Source organism: Balaenoptera borealis, assembly GCF_965194805.1.
Source record: "Balaenoptera borealis genome assembly, chromosome: 8".
Taxonomy (NCBI): Eukaryota; Metazoa; Chordata; class Mammalia; order Artiodactyla; family Balaenopteridae; genus Balaenoptera; species Balaenoptera borealis.
Genome location: NC_138865.1, coordinates 70,106,290 through 70,127,023, shown reverse-complemented (window position 1 = coordinate 70,127,023; position 20,734 = coordinate 70,106,290). Strand labels below are relative to the sequence as shown.

The following is a 20,734-nucleotide window of genomic DNA, read 5'->3' as shown; positions in this document are numbered from 1 at the left end:
GTAGTTATGCTAAATGTTAATTAATGTTACCCAAGACCCCTATGGTACTATTACTTCAGAAACAGGTATCTTCAAACCATCTGAGATTCTTTTCGTTATAACCTACACTGTGAGCATCATGGATTGAACACTAGGATAAATATTCCCTCTATAATTATTGGTAATAATATTCTGTGCACATTTATATCCCCCATCATCATCTGTGATGAGGCTAATCCAGTACTTTCTGCATGAACTGTTATAATACCCAAAGCAGCAGGACGGAATATTATCAAGCTTGGGTTTACCGATGGAAAACATAATGTAATGGAGTTCATTTCTGGAAAATAGGCTAGGGATGGAATTTGTTAGAATCAGCCATACAGACAGACACCTGGACCACTCTCCGAGGTGACTCACTGAAGTGACCATTTCTCAGAACAGTATCCTGTCAGTCCCAGAAAACCATCCTCAATACAGTTCTTCAGAACTCAGAAAATATTCTGTAGTCATGATGCATTCTTTAATAAGAGGTGAGGTGATCTGAATTCTGTTGTCATCTCAGCCACAGACACTTGTGTAGTTGTGTTCTGCTGGCCATTCTGTGACTCCATTTCATAAATGGTAAAAGGTGGAATAGAATCTTTCTGTATTAAGAGAAACCCTCTAGGAATGAAGAGGATTTTTAAATCTGCAAGTTGCCTAGAGATCCCTGGAGACAAATAGTTTCTCTAATGTATTTAAAAAAAAAAAAAGTGAGCAGACCAATAGTTTCACAAGCAACAAATCATTATTTAGATAGACTTGTTCAAGATTTCCTATAAAAGGAACTAACTGAAGGGAAAGCCTGGAAGTCACTAAAAAGGACTGAGTTGTAAAATAGAAAAACTGTCATACATGTTGGACCCTTCTTGAACTCTAAGGTTATAATGAGGAGACCATAGTTGTGCCCACATTTAAGGAAAAAAAAAAAGTAGCATCTGAAAATTCAGATTTACAAGCCAGATCAATTAATGGGTGATTATTCACACTATAAAAGGATTTATTGCTTTACAAATGGATTCCCTGCAGGGTTCCATTTTAATAACTGAGCTCTCTCTGTGTTAGGACTCACTGCCAATTAAAAGTCAATCAGAAGCAAAGATAAAGCGCCTCTGAAATTAAAATGTATGTCAATGGGAAATCATCAGTAGAGTTACAAAAATTCACATTATGTACAACTTTGCAAGGACACGGAATTTTTTTCACAAGCCTTTATTGATCACCTAGTACAAACTCAGCTGCTCCCAAAGAGTCACTGCCAAGAGATCTCAAAAAGTGGAATGAATGATCCCTGTCTTCGGAATTTCTACAATGTGATTGTAGTAGTGTGAAGAGGTTCCATCAGCATTTCTGAGGGGAGGGGACAATGCTTTCTTGTGGAAGTAGATCCTGCACATTGTCAATTCCCTTTCACTAATTGCCAAGGAGGCATCTCTGTCATTGCATAACCACAAAATGCCCTTACACATTCCCAACATCTTTTGTACACCTACCTACACACCTCTATGGAGAACCTTTGTGATGCTCAGAAGGTCCGCTTGAATCCTAGAACGTTAGTGCTAGAGGACATCTTAGAGGCCAGGTTCAACTCTTTTGTTTGGGTGAGGGAGATATTGAGGCAAAATGAAATGAAGTAGCAAGTCTTCCAATGGCCACTCCAAGAATCTTTCTATCAAATAAATCTCTTTGGAGAAAGTGAGGACATTGGATGTCTACTATCTAAACTCAACTTTTTTCTACATCAAATTCTCTCCATATTTCCCCATGTTTTCCCTTTTTATCTCTGTCCTTTTCTCTCATTTTCAGGAAAGGAGTCGTCTTGCTCTCAATCAGGTTCAGCTTCCATCTCTTTCCTGGAACCTCTCTTCCCAACGGCTTGGCTTCTTCCATTGGTAAGATTTTAGAACAGGAAGGGTGATAAGTGGAAATCTAGCCCAATGATTCTAATGGCTTTATGGACAAAGTTCTCTAACAAAGTAAGGAAAGTCCTCTGCTGGGGACTTAAAGAGGGGAGAGGGTTTGGAGCGGCTGTGATGAGTTCGATAGGGTGTAAACAACAAGATGAATCAGAGAGATTCTTTTTTATTGTGCTTGGTTCTGTTAGGGTCCAGCTGATGAGATTACACAAAACATTTACTGACCTAATCAGCATGTTTTCATTATTTTCTGCAGAAGCTTGCAGCAGTCTAAGGATGTGAGAAGAGAAAGCCCTCTTGGAAGTCATTCATAATGGATGAATGATACAGTATAAGGAGAATGAGGGATTTGGATTTGATAGCAAACATATCATTGAAATGGCTGGCTGCAAGGTCCATCCCAGAGAAGCAAGGTGACTCAACAGGTGATCTGGATTCCGCAACCTGGAAAGCTTCAAGGAGCCAGAAGGCATTTGACATGCTGACTCTGGTGGTGAGAGAATGGAAGAAATGGAGGTGGTGTTTCCGAGGGAAAAGGTCAGAATTTCAGATCTCAAATGTGCAACAGTTTTGCATAATTGTGTTGTCTCTGGTATGGGCAGCTGGTGTGGTTGAGGCCTGAGGCCGAGTCTGAACCAAGTTATTAACAGAAATGTTAAAGCCTCTAAAAATGGTATGGAAAGAGAGAATGAGACAGGTGCTGAAGTCATTTTGTAAAGTAAATGGAAGTGAATTTGAAAAGAATGACTCAAATTTCCATTAAAATGCCTCTGGGACAAAAGATTACAAGAAGATAGGCAACAGTTCTCAACTCCCTTCATATTAGTAGAATGCATTTGGGAAACCTAAAATAAGGCTTCATTTACTCACTGAATTTATATTGATGTCGTTATTATTCAATCGATAGGTAGGTATTTTGGATACAGTGTGCATAGTATAAACAACGGGAATATCAACCCTGTGTCAGACACTGTGCTAAGCGCTGCTTTGCAATTGGGAATAAACAAGTACCTGCCTTAAGGTATTTACAGCCCAGTGAAGGAGGAAAAAGATTCAATCTCAGCGGACTGTAGTAAGTACTGACGGTGTATGCTCACAGAAGGAATGCCTGCCCCAGTCTCTAGAATCAAGGAAGGGTTTCTGGATGAGGCAACATCTAAGCTGGGACTTGAAAGATAATATGAGTCAAAGAAGTGGCAGGTGATACTGATAGGTGCTAGCAAAGGAAACGGCAAGAGCAAAGGCTCAGGCACACAAAGGAGCAGCACACACGAAGGAGTTAAAGGTATGGAGGTGATGGAAAGTTAGGCTGGGAGGAAAGCAATAGCAGGCACTACATGCACAAGGACCTCTTATCACTCTAAGGAGTTGTCATTTTATCCTGAAAGCATAGGGAGCAATGAAGAAGTTTTTATAGTGGAGGAAGGATGTGATCAGATCTGCATTTTTAGAAAGCTCCTTCTTGTTGCCATTTAGAGAGTGCATTAGCCTGAAGAGGTGGGCATGGACATATGAAGTCCGGTCATACTAAGTCATTATACCAGTGAGGGAGAGAGAAGACTGGAAGATAACACCCAAGACTTCTGGCTTGTGCAAGAGAAAGGCAGTGACCCAAATCTTGCATGTTTGAGCAGTCGGTTTAGGCAAAGGGAATAGGAAGATAATAGTCCCGTCTTAAGCATATTGAGTTTGAGATGTTGGTGGGCTATGCAAGGGAGCATGGTCAGTTGGCAGATGTGAAGTCAGATCCCGTGAGAGACCTGGGCCTGCAGATGGGGATGTAGTTCCTTCGTGTAACTGAAGCCTTGAGACAGGGGGAAATCCACGAGAGACAATGAGAAGAGGGGGTGGCAGGAAGCCTGAGGAACTCCACGTGTCACAAAACGATTGCTGTAATTCAGGTATAAGATTACGCTGGTCTCGCAGTCTGAAAGACCGTAGCCGTGGGAGCGAAAGGATATAGGTAGGTTTCTGGAAATGATGTAGAGGTGATTCCAAACTTAATGTTTGTGAAGCCCCAGGATGTCTTTCATTACAACAAATGCTTGGTTGACCCAAATGCCTTAGAAAGTCATCTTGTTGTGTTTTCTTTTTAGGGAATGATGAAGCCAGTTCAGGTATCCCAAAACAGAAGACACTGCTAGTTACTAGCAGAATTCACTGCTACTGACGCTAACTGCCACCAGTCAAGGGACTTTTCTGCAACATGTAGTCACGTAGGGCCTGAGGTTAAATTCTTGAAGTGTAAGCAAGTCTTGAAGGTCCAAGCTGTAATCAGATGGATAGTTTTATAGCAAAGACAAAATATTCATTGACACCCCAGTATCTCAGTCTAATTCAGTAACTGGCTCTTCCTACTTGTCCTCTATTTGGCTGAATATCTGGTTCACTCAGTCTTTTCAACAGCCCTAGGGGAGAGCCTATGCATGCCGGAAAACCAGGAGATATTCTCTCAATCTGGGGGTAAAGGCACCATACACATAGCTTCCTAAAGTCCAGGTTGCTGCATCTCTCTTCCCCGGGTTCCACCCAATACCTCATTAGCAATTCTCCTTTTTCGGAAGTATTTTCTCAGTCTGGAGAAATGGCAGGTTCCCATTCTCCGGTCACTCCTAAGTGGCCTGACTCTGGTAGATAATGTGTCTCTGGGACTCCCTGTCCCTACCTGAACTAACTCACCTTGGTGTTCTGCCTCCAGGCCCTATGCAACTAGCTTTCTTTACTCTCTAACTATCTAACTTTCAACTACTAACTCACTCGAAGCTCCCCAAGACACGTATAAATTTTAAGATCAGCATTTTTAAAACTTTACCTCTTCATTCGATAGCAACTTGGGCTAAGAGAGCTCTCAGTTTTCTCATCCATAAAATGGGAATAATATACGCTTACCACAGTACCTGACACATGGTTATGGCTCAGTAAATCTTAGCTGTCATTCTTATCATTACTAGGGTTGAAGTCCCAACTCCCATATTCTGTGTAATAAAAAGTAAGGTACCTTCTCTCTGAGCCTCAGTGTTCTCATTTGAAAAATGGGGATTATAATGCCTGCCTATCTCCTAAAGTTAAGAGGCTCCGATGGGAGACAGTAAACAAAATTACCTTGCATGTTACAGGAATCTACGGAAATATTACGTTTTTGACATTTTCTTTTAAGGTAGTACCTTGCTTAGTTGTTATCACCAGAAAAACAACAATAATTGTGTTGAATCCTAGCTCAGGCTATAGAAGATGTGAGAAATAGGAAATCTGATTTATAATTTTGTCACACAGCTGCCTTTGATAACATATGTGAAGGAGACTCAAAGATTCTCTGACTTTTATTTGAGGTTGAATTCTCAAAAAGCTGCATACCTGAACCATGAATACGTAGTTCCCAGTAAAATGTCTTCTCTGAATTATTTAATAATACAAGGCTATTACAGTTAAGAATTAATCTAAGAAATGGCCATGTGAAGCATGTTCTGCCTCATTTATGAAGTTCCCATTGAAAACATTTGTCCATTCTTCTGCTCAGCGTTTATAAGGATCTACACAATAAATACCAGCAAAAACTTAATACTAGGACTGAATTCAGTGCCTTTTTACATACACTTATGATTCTGCCTATGATACAGTGAGCACTGTGTATCCTAATTTTTATCTTGGTTTATTAAAGGGATTGCACATGGTCTGGAACTGGCCAGCTGACGAGGATTTAGGTCAATTGGGGACAAGCTGATCATTTTTCCCTCTCATAGAATATCTCCTTCATTACTTAGCACAGCACTCTTGTCCTCTGCTTACTCATGATTTCTACTTATAACTTACCTGGCCCAGGTGTTGCCTCATGACCTCTTTTTAACTTCACCTCTCATCACTAACTGGACAAATTCTTTCCTGCAGTTCAAATCCCTGAGGGAAGGGATGTGATTGCCTCAGGCGAGCACTTGCACATCTGTTTGGGAAGAGCCCTTCGTGGCAGGTCCAACTCGTCTGCTGGCAAACTGGAGACAGGCCACCTGGAACAGGGGACCATTCTCAGTCCAGCCCAGACAGGGCAGACCTGCTGATCCAGAACATGCTGTCCAGACAACTTCCCTGACTGAGGTTTGTGCTTTTATCTTTTGTTTTATTTTGTTTGTTTGTTTATTTTTTCCTGTTACATAGGAACGTCAACGCCTAAGCCTTCTTTGAGATAAATATTTTTTAAAAATTAATTGATATATTGATTTAGAAACCTTTTTGAGCAGGCACTAAATCAACATTACAACTCATTTCTCTTTATAAAACATAAAAGGAAAACCTAGTTAACTGAGAGGTTTCTTAAAGGACTCTAATTAATTGAGATTTTATTAACAAAAGGCCACTCTGGCACATTCCACAAATGATGGAGTACCTCTATTTGCCAGTGTTAGTGGTACAAAGTGGCACGGTACATCGTCTGTGCCCTTCCTATTTCTAAAGTCGGGTCTTACAAGTCCTGAGCGATCGGGTATACGTGATGGTGTGCCGAAGTCATCTAGGACCAGTTCTCAAGAGTTGGTTGTTAAACTTTCAAGCATTTTGTGAGCTGCTTGTTAAACACAGCCATTGTTCAAATTCTGTTAAATCAACTCATAATTAAATCACTTATATTAAAAGCATAGGTAGTTAATATTCAAAACTCATCACTTTCTTATTAGTTTATTACATTATCTCTTACCTCTGCTTTTGAGGTTTGTGACGCCTCTTGTACCTGTGCGGTTAAAAGACTGTATAATTGTGTCCGCCTGCAAATCTCTTTCAGCTCCATGTGCAGAGACATCGTGCTGGCAGCTTGAAATCCCAGATGATGGGAATATTTACACCATGGAAATAGACACACACACACACGCTACAAATCTGCCCTTCCCCACCGTGCCTCCTTCCTGGAGAGCCAGTTGTTAAACATTTTCCACAACATCACTGGGTATCTGTTTTACACATTGAAAGGAAAACTTTTATATGTGCTCAGATTGGCAGCAATCTTGGGGTCGGATCAAGAATACTTCTAAAAAATGTTGGGAACCATCGCTCTAACCCTGAGTCACCTATCTATCAATCCATTAAACTTGTTCTCCAATAACACAAGCACTGAAGCCTTTCTAGATCACCTCTCTCATTTAACAGCCCTTCTATAACCTAGAAAATCTCAGCATGCTTTATTTTTTTGAAGGGTGTGGTTAAAGTTCTCTGAAGCTTAGACACAGAAACCCACACATGTGTACCTGTACAAAATGCCCAAGTGAGAACAGTGGTACATTCACCACTATGAATAAACTATAATAGAGTTTAAGTTTCTTGAAACAATTACAACTTACATTTAAATTCAGATGTTTTACTGTCTCATCCACTATACATATTCTTGAATACAAATGAAGAAGTATACTAACGTTTTACTCCACATTTTTGATTCATGATGACCTCGTTAACCGTCAAGTAAATTAATCCTAATTGTAACCTTTTGCGACGTTACTGCATTAATAGGATGTGGAAGAGGCTTACTAATGGAATATTTCGTTAATATATTTTGCCACTTAAGAAATTGCCAAAGTGGTTTAATGTTTCAAATTCTCTTACAAAACAACTGGACAGAGTGATAGCAAAAGAAAAAAAAAAAAAATATATGTATATATATACACATATGTGACCTAATCACTATTGGAAAATATATGTACTTGGGTCTGAGGTGGGGGGGGAGGTTTGTGAGTCTGGCAAACAGGCAAGGTGGGGCTGCCATAAGTCGATTTGTATGACGAGCTAAGGAGCTGCCTAGGCAGACCTCATCCGAATGGAACAGAGACCCAAACACAAGCTCAGTCAGGAACAGAGCCAGGGAGGGGTGATGATGAATACATCAGAGCATCTGTCACTTGGATTAGCTCCTGGCCTAGTCCCCTACCCTATGTCTGAGTCCTGAGGCGAGTTGGGATAATATAAGTGAAAATGATAGGGCTGCTCAGGAAATCCATTCTAAGATGTTAGAGCACATGCGTTATTGCTTTGGGAACCCTCTAGTGTAACAGAAGTCTAAGAAAAAGAAAAACACCAATTCCGCCGCATTTCACAAGGGGATTCTGAACAGCTGTGGCATCTCATGGGTACTTGAGCATTGGTGGAGGAGGGGCCATGGAGGTGGTAGCCTGCCAAAGCAGCAGCAGCTGGGCCCATCAGAGGCCACGGTCCCCTGGGTAAGGCAATTGGGATGGGCAGAAATGTATCCATATCTAGTGGAAGAGGTAGAGGTAGAAATCAGACGTGGTCCACACACCAAGCGCAGGACCTAGAGAGTTGTATCAGAAGAACAAAAACAAAGGTGAAGCATGGTAACTAACTTGACTGACTTCTGAATTCATTGGATATACTACCTAAGATTCTGAAAACTTTGGGGGGAAGGGGAAGAACTTACCAGAATTTTGCCTTAGTGGGTGGTGACGAGCTTATCAAAAAGAGTTGCATCTTTTCCTGTCTTGTTAGAAGATTCCTGATGCAGATATAACTCGCACCAAGCCAAGAGCACTGTCTCAGCAAGCCGCTAGGCGGTTGATGCCGTGGAGGTGCATATCAATGTTCATGGACTGTGCTGGTCATTGGGTTACTTCCTCAAAGAAAAGTCACTGTGATCATTTCAATAGGGTTTCTGAAGGGCATGTGAAAATGCTCCCCATTCTAGTTGTGGGACCACAGGAGTGCCCACTTCTTGGGCTGAGGTGCCAGCATGAAGATCTCTTCCACTGGAGAATTCGGTTACCACCTTGGGTACCTGAAGTAGGAGCCACCCCGGCTCCTTGAATGATAAGCTCTTTTAAGAGACATGGGGATGGTCTGTGTTATCTCCGGGAATTAGCGAGAACTGTTGGGAGAACAAAGACAATGGAAACTCTAGGCCAGCTCCCAGATGATACAATTAGGATGCAGAAATAAACCACTCCTACCACCACCTGTCAGGGCAGCACAGTGTCTTTGTGCAAATTACAAAAAACGGCAGCCTCTCTGAGTAGCTGATTTGCAAGGAGACACACCTTTTTCGGGCTGACAGCCCCTCACTGGGGCACAGCTTGCCAGGCAGGGAACAGCTGCCCATCCCTCCATGCATTTGTGCATTGCACAAAATGCACCACCCTATGGCCCAGCCCACCAGGACCTGACACGCTGTGAGGAGGAGTTCATGGAATGTACCTCGTATTAAGAACCGGGAGTAAATCTGGAAGGATGTGCTTTTGGAGGTCTGAGCCAGAGGCTTCGCTTGAACTGAAGCATAAAGGATGTGTGGCTGGAGCAATAGCCTGGGGAATTAGCCCTTCCATCTGGCCCGACAGTATATGCATAGCACTGTTCTGCAGCCCTAAACAGCTGCCAGTCGTAAAGGACACAAAAGGCCCAGAAAATAACTTTTTAGAACCAGAAAATGTCATATCCATGACTGAAAAAAATTATTGCAGGCCTGGAAAAGATCCTGAAATTGATGGAGGTCATCTCCTCACAGGAGAGGCTAAAAGGTCCTCAGGTATCCTGGCTGCCATAAGCTGCTCCAGGGACCTAAGCAAAGGGCAAGCTCATGCATTGCTGGGCTCCCCCGTGAGAGTGACCCTGGCAGTTGAACCCAGAGGAGATGGAGACTTGGACGGAGATAACATGGATACACAGGGAGGGGCGGAGGGTAGGAAACTGAGACAAAGTTATGTCCACTGCTGGGGATCTGGCATATCTGGCATATGGGGAAATTGGAAAGAATGGGCTTATCAAACTCATAGTTGAATGACTCCAAAGATAGAGCTGAATATAGGGGAACAGAGAGCTGGACACCAAGCGTCTACAGTTAGGGGAGAGGAACAATTCTGAGAGCAGAGAGCTGATCGCCGTTGCATTTGCTCTCCTGGCTGGAACCCCGCGCACAGGTGTAGGAGTCTGAAGCTGGTGGTAGGGGGACAGGAAACTGGTGGCATTGTCAGTAGGATTTGAAAGGACTGTCACTGAACTGTAAGACAGTGGTCCCAAGCAGCCGTGTTTGTGAGCCCCTAACCAGGGCAGTGTCACAAAAGGGGGCATTCCTCCCTACTTTGTACAAATCCCTGGCATTTAAGGCATTCCAGGGGGTTGTGGAGGTGCAGGTCTTTGGTGCCTTTTCAAGGTGCTGGTGCTGTCCCAAGGCAGTGAAGGAGCCATACCCAGCAGAGGTGACCTCAGGCCTAGGGGCTCAGTAGGGCCAGCAGATGGGGCAGTACCCATAGAAGCAGCCACGACTGTAGGAGAAGGTGATCACAGAGCCTCATGGTAAGGGATGGGTTTATTTGTGAGCATATGTGACCTTGGACCTACAGAGATGACTGCACAGGAAGGTGGAGGCTTCGTAGAAGCCTGGCATCCAGCATTCACAAGCCACAGCAAGAGCCAGCAAAACCCAGGGGATCATAGATCTTACTTCTGAGAAGACACATTTATTCTCTGACAATTGGGAGAACAGGCAAAAACTATTATATCCATCATCAGAAATGGTTTCCAGTATCTAAAAAGGGCTTATTACCTTTTTGAGCTCAAACTCTAAAATCCAAAAATATGCAGACCGCTTAAATAAAGATGCATCACTCCCGTCATGAACAGGCCTCACTCCTCTCTGGCCTTATTTGTCCCCTGAACATGCCAAGCTTGCTCTACCTGAGGCTTTTTGCATTTGCTGTTTCCTCTCTCTGGAATGTTCTCCCTCAAGGCTTTGCAAAGTTGGCTTCTTCTTGTCATTCAGATCTCGGTTTAAATTCCTCTTCCTCAGAGAGGCTTTCTCTCCACCCACAGACACTCTCTCACATTACGTAGTTTTATGTTTTTAATGACACTTATCATTAGCTGAAATTATCTTGTTTGATTTTTTTTTTTTTTTTTTTTAGTTACTTGTCTATTGCCTGTCTCTCTCCAACAAAGTGTAGGTACCCAAAAATTCAAGACATTTGTCTGTCTTATTCCCAGGTGCATTCCCTAGCATATAGTAAGTACTCCTTAAGAATTGTTGAATCAATTAATTTTAAACATTCATTGGCAATTTCTCTGCAGTGGGGTGGGGGGCGGAATTACTCACTACAGGTCAACATGAAAAACAGTATCTCTAGACTCTTTATCTTACTCATTTTCTAGGTAAATGAGAACCAGGAAAACTTCTGCTTCAAACTTAGTATATAATTTGCTTATATGCATTGACAGATCATTTTCAAATTCATGTCTCTAACATATTTGTACACTAACACTTTCCACACATCAATACTTTAACATTCATTTTGCTAGAGCATCAGATGTCTCTACTGTTTGGAATTGGCCTCTGATAACCCAGTGCTGTTAAAACGACACATCACTAATGAGAATTTGTGATCTATCAGCAGTGCGTAGGATAACCTTCTACTCTATAGGAACACTAAAGCCGTCTGTATACTTTGAGGAAACTCTGATCATCAAAACTGTGCCTGCTTTAAAGATATTTGTAACAGGAGACTCCATTTCAGGCAGAATTCAAGTTCCTGTCTTGTGTTTTAGCAGTTTTGCATACCCACTGGGGTTGCGTCTAATATTTTCCAAGTCCTTTTAGGTGGCTAGTTTGACACCAGATGAGCTTCTAAGACACGCTGCTGAATCATCTTCATTGGAAAATTTTAAGAATAGAATAGGTAACTGCCTACATTAGATTAGCTGTCACAGCACTTAGAAGTTGGGGATAGAAACCAATGCAGCCCCTGAGATTTGTCCCAGCAAGGTGACTTTTCTACCTTTGGATAATAATTGGTCCTCCAAAACTGTCAAGTTTTGCTATTAACAAAGAAAATAATCTTGAGGGGAAAAAGACTATATTAACCAATATTGGGGGTTGTCTATACATATTTTTTTTTCCACTAAGCATATAGCAGAGGGATATTTTGAAGGGATATTTAAGACCAAAAAGACCACTGGCTTTTGGGGACATTTCCTGATGTGTTTGGCACTTATAAAATTTTTGCTTTTTTTCCTTTTTTATGTAAATCACCCCCTAGTAACTAGCATGGGGTATTTCTGAAATTCATTTACTGCCATTTTGTTGTATTGTCCAACAGATTGTTTCTAGTACCTTCTGATGTGTGGCAGCTGTGTTTTAACAGTTCCAAGTGTACCATATGAAAGTAATCAAAGGCATTAACACACTAGTGTCTGCAGCTCTGGAGGTATTTCCTGAACGTGGTACTGCTGGGCCGTGCAAAGTTGTACGTAAATTACTTTTTTTTTTTTTTTTTAGCATGCCGATGTGTTCTCTTAATATATGTAGAACAATCACATGTTTGTGTTTGTATCCCTGTCTTTGTGGCATAGCTATCGACAACGGGCAAGCATACTAAAATCTGTATTCAAGTGCCATTTTTACAGAGCATAGAATATATAACACATTAATCTGTGCAAAGTGATCTCTCAGATTCCCAAAGGAGGAAACAGTTAAAGTTTAGTGTTTTCTCTGATATAGTGTACCCTGGGTAGATTGGTAATGGCTAAGTACGTAGCATCCTAATGTAAGCAGTTATTGGGAAATGTTTCACATACAGTATTTTATTACAGTAAGATTGTACTGTACTTAAAGTAAATATCCCTGGATCCCCTCCAAAGCTCCAAAGAGTGGAGTTGGGCTACAGAATCTGCTCATTCAGCAATTGTGTATTATAATGAATGAAGGGAGGGATTTGAAAAAAGTGTTGTTTTGTTTATCATAAAAGGTGAGGAGAGGTAGAATAACCTGAAGAAAGTGTACTTTCAAAGTACTGTTTGTCAATAAAGCAATCAGTTGCACAATCTTGAAAGAAGATATCGGCATTTCACGTATATTACATAAGCAAGGGATCTGAGGATGAAGCTTAAAAATTAAGGCTCCAAATGTGGCAGATGCTGTCATAAGTCATATTCTAAGATTTAAGTCTAGCTTTTCACATATCCAATGTCAGCACACTTTTGTAATCTTTATCAAGAAATGTAAACTCTTTTATCATTTGACTATGTTTTCCAGTATTTCAATGGACAGAAATGTTACAGATATGGATACAGATACAGATTTCCAGAGAACATCTCACCTCTCATTTTAGTGTACCAAGTTCACTGTCCTGGCTAGATGAAGTAATCTTTCCAAATATGCTTTAAATAAGGGGTTCTAGGACTCTGTAGCCAAGAGCCTGCATTTACTTGGCATTCCATTTCTCCCCAGTGACCACTCGTAACAGAGTCTCAGTGTGTCTGGCCCATGTAGGACTTTCACTCTTAATTAAAACAGTGATACCAAAAGCTTTTAATGATTCCCCAAATGCTATTATAAGGCACAGGGTAAACGTTAGAGCTGGGGCCCATCCTGGGGGAACAACTAAAGTTTGGAACTAACATTTTCCACACTGCTTCATCCACTGCCTTCCTTTGGCCTCCCACTGGACCTCGCTAGGCACTGGGCCACATCTAACCTTAACTCCTTGCTGAAGGAATCTCTTTGGAACATCAAACACCAGAAGAGTACATTTTCCCAATCAGAAAAAGAAAATGGTTTAAACTTTCAATTCTGTCTCTCCATTTTCTGGCTTTCTCCTGGATCCAACTGTCTTACTTCTTTACCTAAGTAAATGTGGAGAAACTATGAAAGAAAGTGTCCCCTCCCTGACAACACCTTGAAAGCTTACACATTATCAATCTTCAGTGGAGTCTGCATTTAATGAGCACTTACCACCGGCAAATGGCAATACTGAAGATTTCTTTTTCATCTAGACTGAATCCCTATCCTTAGAGGTGTGCATGAATGTGGTCTCCCAGAGAGATGGAGATGAATCTCTTGATAGACAAATAGATGTTGCTTTGAGAGAGAAGAGTTAAGGATTGTCCTACAATACAGAACCCTTGCTGCTTATGTCTCTCATTTCTGAGCCTTCACTTTGCCTGTTCTTCTCAAACAAAGAAAATCAGAAACAGTTCCTGAAAAGTTGCCATTTGGATCAGCTACTTTAATGTACTCCACAAGCTCTTTTCAGGATACTTAGAATGTGCAAGGTACACGTGCTGTGCAGGAGAGAGGCACAAAATGAAAAAATCAAGCGCCCTTTCCTCCAAGAGCTCACTAGCCAGTGGGAGGGCTGGGTGTGTAAAGGAACGGACTCTGAGCTGGCAGCAAAGCTCAGCAAAAGCCCTGAGGTGGACCACGTCCAAGGTGGGAACTTTGCAGCACGCTTGGAAACGATGGAGTTGCTTGATTTGGCTGAAGATTAATCTCCATGGAAGAATAATGGGACAAGAGATGGAAGAGGGGCTAGGAATAGGAATAAGGCTGACAAGAAAGCCTTGATCCAGATGATGGGAATTTGAATGCCAGGCTAAGGTTCGACGTTGCACCTGAAGCAATAGAGGGCCACTGGAGACTTTGGAAGAACAGTGACCAATGTAATCAAATCTCTGTCTTTCCTGTTAACTGCTGAGGAGGTCTTCAACTGAAAAACTCAGAAATTATTCAGGATAAGCTTTAACAGCATCACCAACATCACCCAAATTTTGTGAGAACACAGTGGTTTTAAAAGTAACAGAGTTACAACAGAAGAATAGATATATCTGTATATATCTATACATGTATATTGAATCACTTTGCTGTACACCTGACACTAATACAACATTGTAAATTAACTATACTTAAATTTTAAAAATTGTTTAAAAGAATTATGACAGAGAAGGCAGAAATCACATTGAAAACCTGTATTTTCCACCTCTAGATGCTGTGTGTTAGAGTAATGGCTGATCTTAGCACAATCACAGAAGAGAAAATGTTTGTCTTGGTGTGTCCCCTACCCAATCCACCTCCATCCCTCCTCCAGCCCCTGCATCTCCATGTATTCCTCTTCCATCTCAAGTGCAACAGGAAAAAGGGAACTAGCTCTCCACCCTCACCTAACCTAATGCTTTAACGGAAGTAAGGGGCAGGGTACTATATAAAATTAATGTTCGAATAAGTGGAAGACTCCTTTTGGGTGTGATTCATGAGGGTCAGATTTAAATTTTCTTGTGCTTTCCTCTCCAACCAAAGCAAACTCCATCTGATTGTTTATCCTTGAAATTCCTAGGGACCAAAGCTCTTCTGGTGTGCTATGGTTGGACTTAAAATCAAAAACAATGTAGAGAAAAACCTTGAGCAAATTTATATTAAAATGTAAATAACCAACAGTGTAGAAATCTGTCAGGTTCTAAGTAGGGAATGGATGGCGTGCTCAAATTAGGATCATTTCATGAAATTTAATGAAGAGACTATTTACAGAGTTGTGGGGAAGCCACAAGGGTTAGTGCAGCACTCTGGGATGATGAAAGCACAGCTGTTATCAGACTTAGACCCAAGAAAGGAGGGTAGGGAGCACTTCCTGGGACCCAAAATGAGAGAGTCATACAGAGAGGGCTGTCATGAGTGAAGCTCAGAGCTTTAGACAAGGGACATCACTGGCCCAAGGTGACTCTGCAGAGAGAAAGTCAGGGGAATAAATACCCTGATCTCACTTTTTCCCCTCCCTTCAATCTGTTTCCAGGGCTCCCCATTGGCTGATCTCAACCAGAGCTGGAGGGCAGGAGAGTCCATTGATAAAGTTCTTATAAGTCCGCTTTCCTGTGCAGAGTTGGGTAGAAAGTGCAGAATACATTTGGATGGGTGAATGGCATACCGAGCATGAAGAGGGAGGGAGAAAGAGAAAGTAAAAGCAACAAGCTTGCGGTGAGGGTGGAAATGTTGAAGAAGGAAAGGCTGAAACTTATTGTTCCAGAGAATTGACCTTGTTCTTGCACGCATGCGCGCACACACACACACACACACAAACACACACATCCTTTTCAAAACTCAATAAACAGCGTTGGGACTTCCTTGTTTCTTCTAAAGTCGAAGGAAGACATTTTTAGTTGCCCCTCATCCCACAAGATGGACACCCTTCTTTCTGTGAGGAAAACAAGTTCATTCAAATCCAGACACTAATGAGATCATAGTGTGGACACAATTCACTGTGAGGTGCATAGACAGTCTTATTTTTATTAGCCAGTTGGGAGTATACATGAAGAACAGCAGATAGAACAAAATATTTTTTCTCTCTTCCTGTAAGACTGCCTTTCAGGGCATACACAGCCAGCCTCAGATGGAAACCCACGAGTTTGAGTTCCTGGAGTCTCTCCAACATTCCTCTTCTCTCCTCTACCCCTTAGTCCTTCCCCCAAGCAAGGACCTACTTCTCTAAGTCCAAGTTTTAGAGATGTCATTCTTGGTTCTGTCCTGGGGAGGTGTTTTGAAATTTTTGTTCTATACCTCTTTAATTTTCCTGAGGAGTAAGATAAGATTCTTATGCCTGAAGTATCTACAAGAGGAAACTTTCTCTTGCTAACAATGAACATACCCTTGAAGCATTATTATTCTAAAAGAACCTCTTCCCGCCTGCACATCTCTCACTCCTCACCTGTACTCACATCCCCACCTCTTCCCGCAAAGGAGTAAAAGAGGCAAAAGGAATCTGAAACCTTGTTTTGTCACATTAACTTTAGGGGATTCTCTTTTCTGATTGTAGTTGGACAATGGATTCCTTGGTTGATTTGACTGGTTTCATAAAATATGTTCATTTTTCTTATATATAACTAAATTATCTTTGTATTCCTAAACATTTTTTGGTTATCTATAGCTGCAAAGGACCATGAAAAATGTGGTGGCTTGAAACAATAATGTGTTAACTTCCACAATTTTATGGGTTGACTGGGTACCTCCTGCTCGAGATGTCTCCTGCAGTCATCCGAAGCCTCTACTGGATTGACTATCCAAGATGGAGCTCTCACACGGCTGGACATTGATGCTGGCTGTTGGTTGACAGATGAGCTGGGGACTTGGACTGGAACACCTGTCCACAGCCTCTCTTATGTGGCTTTCATTTCTCACAGCATGACAGCTAGTTTCTGAGAGAGAGTATCTCAGGGTGAGCCTTCCAAGAGACCCAAGCAGAGGCTGCCAACTTCTTAGACCCTAGTGTCAGAAGTCCCAGCGTGGCACTTCCACTTCAAACCTGTCCCCATATTCAAGCGGGAAAGAATTAGACTGTGTCACCCACTTGATGTGAGAAGCATCACGCAACCACAAAGAGGGAAGGAACTGGTAATGGCCATTTTTGGAAGCCAAAATTTCAACTCTTCTTTTATGTTTTCCTAATGAAATTATAATCATTCATTTGTGCCATCATTACTCAGCAGTGTGCTTAATATAGTGGAAAGAGCACTGAATTCAGAGTGAGAAGGCCAAGCCAACAGTCTCCACCAGGGGCAGAACCAAGCCAAAGCAGCAGCTGGGCTCTGAGGTTCCTCTGCATCCACGTCTAGTTCTTGGACTCTGGGGCATTTCCATGTCTTCTAATCCTGCTCCAGATGAGTGCACAGTTAAAAAGAAATAATCTGCAGTTGTTTCATGTCCATTTTAGATTCTCCTACCCACTGATAGATTAGGGGAGGGGAACTGAGCCAGCAAGTTTACCTTAAGAATTCAGGAGCAAATGGAGTAGGGCCAAAGAAAACGACCCCTCTTCAACCACGGGAGCTGAAAGATAAGTGGGTCTCTCCTCTTTCGAAGGCAGATTGGTTCCCCTGCTCGCCACAGGGCGACCTCTGGAGGGTATGAGCAGATCAATTTGTACTAATCCCAACTCTTTCACATACTACCTGTGTGATCATGGGCTAGGCACTTTCCAATTTTCTCATTGTAAAATGAGGAGAATAGCATCGCCTCCAGAGGTGCTAGAGGACCAAGATAAATCGTGTATGAAAATTTTGTGAACAGTAAAGCCTTAGGTACAGGTAAAGTACCGCTAACAGACTTGCCTAAATCAACTAAGGCAAACTTCTTCTGTAAACGGCCAGATCATAAATATTTTCAGCTTAGTGGACTTCATGGTCTCTGTCGCAACTATTCAACTCGACAGTTTTAATGAGTGTGAAACCAGCCTTAGATGGACCTAGAGATTATCATACTAAGTGAAGTAAGTCAGACAGACAAAGAGAAATATCATATGATATCTCATATATGTGGAATTTAGAAAAATGATATAAATGAACTTATTTACAAAACAGAAACAGATGCACAGACATAGAAAACAAACTTATGGTTACCAAAGGGGACAGGTAGGGGGGAGGGATAAATTAGGAGGTTGGGATTAACATGTACACACTACTGTATATAAAATAATCAGCAAGGACCTCCTGTATAGCACAGGGAACTCTACTCAATATTTTGTAATAATCTATATGGGGAAAGAATTTGAAAAGGAATAGATATATGTATAACTGAATCACTTTGCTGTACACTTGAAGCTAACACAACACCGTTAATCAACTATACTCCAATATAAAATAGAATTTTTTAAAAAAGGAAGCCAAAAAAAAAAAAAGTTAACAAATGGGTGTGGCCAGATTTGACCCTCAGGTCAAAGTTTGCCAACCTCTGGTCTAATGTACGGTTTCACCTGGGAAAAGAATGGGAGAAAATTTGGGCCAAGTAAACTTTTAATAATATGTTTATACTTTAAGCTATGGTTCAGATACTAGACAAGGTGAATTGCAAATGTAAAGAAATGGGAAAATACTCTTTGATACTAGCCGTTGATACCTGATTTCCTCCTAGAAAGAGAAGAGTAAGAGAAAATACCCTGACCAGTGCCCAGAAATAAAAAGTGAGAATGTGGGACTTGGGGGTGAGGAGACATGGTGTGTCTGGGAAGGGAGGAGTAATATTCCATTCATTCCAGACAGGAATTGACAGTGAGAGTCTGCATGATTCTCAGCGTGGCCTGACCTGTGAATCCCCAAATCCTCAGTAGGGTTATTTAACTCATGAAATGTTAAGAGTGAATGATTTGGGTTTTATTTTTCTTTTTGTTGTTTTAGAAACCAGTGAAGAGACTGGGCCCTCATACCTGATTCATTTGGAGCAGACCCTCAATAATGTTGGATCTTGGAGCATAGAGGCAAAGAAAATCATAAAAGGGTGAGTTCTAGAAATATCTAGAAATCACAAGGGGCCCTCTGGACTGTCACAAACCATGGAAATGGGGTGCAGAAGCATTTAACCAGGTGTCCAGAGGGCAGGGGCCCCAGCTGGAGTCTCTGGCAGAAACATTGAGCATATCATGATGTAAGTAGCAATGATTACGGCAGTCTTATAAAACATACCAAACACTTTCTAATAAAATCGTAATTAAAGTTTTTGAAAGGTCACTAACCACCCCATTCCATTGATTATGAAGATTTTTTTTTTTAAAGAAGAGATGTAAGTGACTGGCAATTTTACATGGTTTTAAATGAAGGTTTATCCAAATTTTACCTTTCTGGGATGAAACTGTTTTCTTAGGTGATCAGTTCTTTTTGTGAAAAGCTTTCTCATAGATCATATTCTCTGCAGTCAGATTTCCAAACAGCCCAGTGCCAATTTTGGATTTTTAAAAAATTAGAAGTTAGCAATTAACACTGAGCACTTGAAGAAAGAATGTTCATAATAATAAAAGATTCCAGATAACCCTCCATAGAATAGTGACACGTAAATATGTGTGTTCACGTCTCTGAGAATAAATGGTGCTAAAAGTGTCATGGCCAGCTCCATGCTCACATATTCTGGCATATACTTGGCATATTATATTTAATTTTTGGCTGTAAGTTTAGAGTGAGCCACTGCTAATTGTGACTGAAGAGAGCATTTCACAATGTCTTTATTGTATAAGAAAGGCACTGATAGAGGAGAAAGACTTCTTACTAGGACATGGGTGATCGGAATTTAAGTGTGAATTCTGCTACTTCTTACCTCTGTATCCAGAGTTCCCACTAGGACTTCACTGATGGCACAGTGGTTAAGAATCCGCCTGCCAATGCAGGGGACACGGGTTCAAGCCCCGGTCCGGGAAGATCCCACATGCCGCAGAGCGACTAAGCCCGTGCGCCACAACTACTGAGCCTGCGCTCTAGAGCCCGCAAGCCACAACTACTGAAGCCCGCACGCCTAGAGGCCCGTGCTCCACAACAAGAGAAGCCACCGCAATGAGAAGCCCGCGCACCGCAACGAAGAGTAGCCCCCGCTCACCACACTAGAGAAAGCCTGCACACAGCAATGAAGACCCAATGCAGCCAAAAATAAATAAATAAATAAATTTATTTAAAAAAACCTCCCACTAGGTTTCTAAATTCTTACTTTTTTAAAAAGTTTTTATTTCTTTTTTTAAATATTTTATTTATTTATTTGGTTGCACCAGGTCTTAGTTGTGGCAGGTGGGCTCTTTAGTTGTGGCTCATGGGTTCTTTAGTTGCAGCTTGCCGGCTCCTTAATTGTGGCTCACAGGCTCCTTAGCTGCAGCACGCGGGCTCCTTAGTTGTGGCATGCGAACTTTTAGTTGCAGCATACCTGTGGGATCTAGTTCCCTGACCAGGGACAGAACCCAGACCCCCTGCATTGGGAGCAGGGAGTCTTAACCACTGTGCCACCAGGGAAGTCCCCCAGTAGATTTCAAAGAGCCTCAATTTCATCGTCTGCAAGATGGTGATTGTACCGATCCTTCATACATCACCTGGTTGCTGTGAGAATTAAATGAGAAAAGGTAGATAAATACAGCTTTGCAAATTGATGTAAAAATATAAGTTCTTTTAAACTGCTGTTTGGGATGATGTTGTAACTAATCGTTAGGTATTTTAAATATATATTTTCAGGTTTCACTTAGTAGGATTCAAGCATGAATCTACTCAGAATGTGTGTATTTCAGTATATCACTAATATATATTCAGCATGATATTGT

The 20,734-nt window shown here is 41.5% G+C and overlaps 1 long non-coding RNA gene across 1 annotated transcript in view; it reads left to right on the top strand.

Moving 5' to 3' along the window:
* LOC309634109 overlaps positions 1 to 20,734 on the top strand; it is a 334,079-nt gene that overhangs the window by 275,514 nt on the left and 37,831 nt on the right. Inside the window, exon 4 of the long non-coding RNA XR_014247860.1 lies at positions 1,828 to 18,942. This is a non-coding gene — a long non-coding RNA (uncharacterized lncRNA). The remainder of the gene's footprint in view (positions 1 to 1,827; positions 18,943 to 20,734) is intronic.